The 4,946-nt window shown below is 41.7% G+C and overlaps 1 pseudogene; it reads right to left on the minus strand.

Annotated features, from left to right (window-relative positions):
* Positions 1 to 2,080: 2,080 nt before the first annotated feature.
* Positions 2,081 to 4,633, minus strand: LOC101698791 (histone acetyltransferase KAT2B pseudogene; annotated as a pseudogene).
* Between the last annotated feature and the right edge of the window lie 313 nt (positions 4,634 to 4,946).

Consider the following 4,946-nt stretch of genomic DNA (forward strand, 5'->3'; position numbering starts at 1 on the left):
TTTTTCTTTTCCTGGTCACTAACTGCAATCCTATGTTTTATATCTGAAATTCTGTCCTCACATAGGCTCATTCTGCTGTGTAGACTTCAGTGGAGTTTTTCATCTCCTGGAAATCTGTTTGTATCTGTTTTATGGATTCCATTTGTTTCCTATGTTGGGATTCCATCATGTTCCTCAGCTCCATTTTTTTAAATCTCTGTCCACTCTAGATTTATTAATCATGTCTTGCACTATGGGCACAATGTTTGCTGTTATCTGAGAAATTATTTCTCATTTCATTTTTTTCTTTTTTTTTTGAGATTTTTAAAATATAACTTAAAACTATTTTGTACCAGTACAATATATTAATTTTTCAAATGTAAAATTTTATCAGCTGTTAAAGCATTTGCAGCAACCACACATCCTACTTCAGCTTTATTGCACAATATCTATAAGAAAATATTAATTTTTAAATTAGAAAACATAAAAATGCTTTCAATATAGAAGAGATGATCTGATTTTAAAGACAATACTCTATAAGAATGTCTACCCAGAAAATGACAAACTTTCACAGGATACCAAGCTGGACAGATGTTTCAGCAAATCCGCTACAAAGCTCTGTGTAAAACCAGTCCAAGATACTTAATCCAAACTGTATCATCATTCTTCATTAGAAATCTAGACACCACTCAAGGTGGTTTCTTATACTTAAAAAGAGGCATTTTTCAGTGTAAGCATTCTGAACATCTCTTCTGTAAGAAGCAACACTTCCAAGTTAGTAGTCAGTGCTGGCTTTGGCAGCACATGTTCCAACCTAATAGCCATGTGCAGGTGTCTTCCTTTAGGCAGATTACCTGTGGCAGCTGTTTCTAATGACTACTAATGACCCCCATTTTAATTTATGCTGATACAAAACATAAGTTAAATACATTTTTAAAACTTCAACCTTTACAAAAATCAGTTTATAAATTTGCATCATAAAAATTAGTGTCGAGACCTTCAGGATGGTTGTGTATTAGTTTTCCCAGAGTTGCAGTGACTGATGCCCACTTTTCTAATGTAGTGTAATCAGGAAATCATCCCAAGCACTAAGCTGGAATCTCACAACAGGTTAGCTGATAAGGTTGTACGATAGATTTTAGTGGGATGTAACCCTGGACCTACATAGCAATGCAGGTGTTAAAATATTGACAGCAAACCTTGGTGGGAATTTAATTCACCTCAGGCAATAAATATATTCTGGAGATGCAAAAGGAAAAAAGGTTTACTTATACATTACTGATGGGGTTGTGTATATCAAAGAAAAAAATTCTCATTTATTAGAATAAGGATTCACCAGATTGATACATATATAGACTGTACATCTTTTCCTATTAAAGCTTGTTGGTTCAATTTCAAGTGTTTTCAAGTTTATGCTTTGATGGCCTGGGAAATTACCCTTTGGAACTTATGGCCTGCATAAGCAAAGTCAAATATCACATATTTGTGTAGAAATAGTGGTTATATGCTCACAAGTTTGTTTTAGGTAGACAAATTATCAAAACCCCAGATTTATAAAAAGTTTGCATTATTTAGAATCTCTTCCTTAGAAATCAAAGCAGTCGCTTTTGTGGAACTGCATTTTTCAGAACTGCTCAAAGCACCTCATCTAGATGAGTGTTTTAAAAATATATATATAAAAAAGTCTACAAAGAGACTTCAAACATCACATATTTCACTTTCTACGGGGTTTTTATCATGAATCCCTTCCATAAAGTCCTTCAGAATAAAATAAAAATAAACTCACATTCCATTGGAAAAAAAATGGCAACATTTATGGTCTGAAAACTGTCTGGATTCCCCCAAATCTTAGTACTATGTGCAATTTCCTCACATACAGGTTTTGAGGAAACCCCTGATACTCTATTATGGGACAGTCGGCTAATGGACATGCCATAGAAAATTCACATAATAGTAAACAGATTAAAATCTATTTCATAAAATAAAAATGTTCTATGATTTCAATTTAAATACATATATCTGAAAAGCTAAAAGGAGGTTTTTGTTTTTCAAAAGTGCTAATTATTATGTCTCTTCAAAATATTATGTCCAATTCTTTAAAAAAAACCCAAAACTAAACCAACTTGCTTTAGGCACACGATTTGATTAGTTTCTAAAAACCCAAGGGAAGAGAAATCACTTGTCAATTAATCCAGCTTCCTTAATTTTACTGAAGAAGAATTTCTCCAGGATATTGGCACATTTGTAGTATTCACTCTCTGGGGGGTTGTACTCTTTGCAATTGGTAAAGACTCGCTGTAAATCAGCCATGAATAATTTCTTAGACATGTAGTACCTATTCTTGAGGCGTTCACTCATGGTTTTCAGATCCATGGGGAACCTTATAACTTCATAATATCCCAGAGCTTCTGTTCTCTTCACAGTTTCCATGAAGGGCCAAGCGCTTTGATGGCTCTTCACCTGCTGGAGGATGCTCTTCAGTGTGCTGTAAAGCTGGTCAGGGTCTTTGGGCTCTTTACTTTTGTCTTTTCCACTCGGTTTCCAGCCTGTCTCTCTAATTCCAGGAATGCTTTCTATAGGAATCTGTCGAGCTCCATCTTTAAAACATGAAAGTCCAGGATAGACTTTTCAAATCTGGGCCTGTTTTCTGTCTATCAGCTTTTTAATTATCTACTTCTGTTTTTTAATGATGACAGAAAATTCTGTGTATGGAATCCGTGGGTTTAGCTCACATCCCATTAAAGTGGCTCCTTCATAATCCTTGATGTAGCCAACATATTTGGTTTTAGGTATTTTAATTTCTTTGGAGAAACCCTGTTTCTTGAAGTATCCATTTGCCTATTCATCTGCATATGTGAGGAAGTTCAGGATGTCATGTTTTATATGATATTCTTTCAAGTGATTCATCAGGTGAGTTCCATAGCCCTTGACTTGCTCATTTGAGGTGACAGCACAGAAAACAATCTCTGTGAATCCTTGGGATGGGAACATTCCAAAACAGATACCACCGATGACACGGCCATCTTTAATTAAAGCAAGGGTTTTGTGTTTTGGGTCAAAGACAAGCCGTGTGATGTACTCTTTGGGCATTCGGGGCAGCTGATGGGAGAACACGTTCTGAAGGCCGAACAGCCACATCAGGATCTTCTTGTTTGGTTTCTGGTTCAGGGAATTGCCAACCACATGAAACTCAATCACACCCCTGCGCTCCTCCAGCCTCACCACCTCATCCCTGGCTGAATGTGCTGACAGAAAATTTGTCTCTGGTCCAAGCATCGAGGCAGGGTCTGTGATAGTTGACATGACCTCACTGATCAATTCCATAGGAATATCCTCCATAACTCGGGGTCTCTTGGCCTCCTCCAGAACATGAGAATCATTCATTTTCCTCTTTTCTCCTGGGTTTTCCTCAAGCCCACAAGAGGCTTTGCAGGCAGACTGGTGCTGCCTCCATTCGGCTGCTCAAGGGAAGATGAATTTGAATTGTATGAAACTGTGCCAGCCACAGGAGGCAGACTGATAACTGTTTGGATTCCTAGCTGGCTGGTTCTGGAAGAGACTGAGAGAAAATCCTGATCCCAGACAGGAGAGTTTTGACTATAAACCTCTTCTTCTAACATGGACAGAAACTTTGGGAAATGGGTGAGGATTAGAGTTTGTTTCTCAAGAGGCAGTTTGTCTTTTTTCTGTCTTGCTTGTTCCAGGAGTTGTTGCCTCATTACGGTGAAGACTGAGCGAAGCAACGTTCTCCCAAACACCTGGGTGGTTTCATACCGAGGTAGACTGTCACAGAACCGGGGCACATTGCAGTAACACAGCCACCTTGTGTAGTTCTCTTTGTATCCAGAAATATCATCATTGGGAGATAGCAGTCTTCGTTGAGATGGTGCCTCCAGATGCCAATAGTTGATACGGTTTAGGAACACTTTTGCCAACTCAACTATTGTTTGCCTTTCTTTTGATGGCAGGTGACTAAATTTGTACTGTACAAAGTTATTCACACCCTGTTCAATACTAGGCTTTTCAAATGGAGGCTTCTTCTCCAAAGAGCCTTCAACCACAGGTTTTCCTCTTTGTAAAACAGATTTTCTCAAGAGCTTAAATAGATACAAATAAACTTGTTTGGTATCTGCATCTTCTTCCTTGTGGACACAGGTAAAGAGATATTCCACATCCAACACTATTCCCAGGAGTCTGTTCATCTCTTCCTCTGACACATTCTCCAGGTGGGAAACATGAGCAGCGAGGGCGTGGCTACAACTCGAACAGGACTCAGGCTGACATTGATCTGCTGTAGATCGGCTCTGGGGGGCGTGGGAGAAGGGTTGAGGTTTTTCCAGCCATTACATTTACAGGACTCCTCAGCCTTGCAGGCGGAGTACACTCCGAGTTTCTCCAGTTTCTTGGCCCGCGGCGCGGAGCGCAGCTGCGGCTTCTTCACGGCGATCCGGGCCGAGCCACCGCCTCCTGGGCCCTCGGCCGTGCCCGCCTACGCCACCGCGGTCTCCGGACGGCAGGCGTCCGAGCCCCTGGCGGCGGCGGCAGCGGTACAGGGGGGTGCCTGCGGGGGCTCGGAGGGCATCGCCCCGGGCCCCGCCCCCGCCCCCGCCCCCGCCCCGCCGACGCCCGGCGCGGCCCCGCCAGCCTCGGACATGCAGCCCGGGAGCGCGGCTCGGGCGCCGAGCTGAGGCGCTCCTGCGGCCAGGGTCCCGCTCCGGCTGTCTGATTTCATTTTTTCAGTATCCTCTTTTGTTGGTAGTTCAGTAAATCCAGTTGATTGAGTATCAGAGTGTTCCATCTCATTTCCCTTTGGGGTTGCTGTAGGTGATCTGGATGTCTGGTTTTGAGACTTGTTTACATGTCTCCTCATTTTAATGGGGGTGGTGGTGGGGTTCCGTTGGCACCAACAAGGCTCACCTCCTCTGAGCTGCGAGCATTGGAATGGTGGCCCAGTAGCCCCTACCTCT

The sequence above is a fragment of the Heterocephalus glaber genome, unplaced genomic scaffold (assembly GCF_053883595.1).
Source record: "Heterocephalus glaber isolate CG9 unplaced genomic scaffold, H.glaber_assembly_v1.0 deba00000281, whole genome shotgun sequence".
Classification (NCBI taxonomy): Eukaryota; Metazoa; Chordata; class Mammalia; order Rodentia; family Bathyergidae; genus Heterocephalus; species Heterocephalus glaber.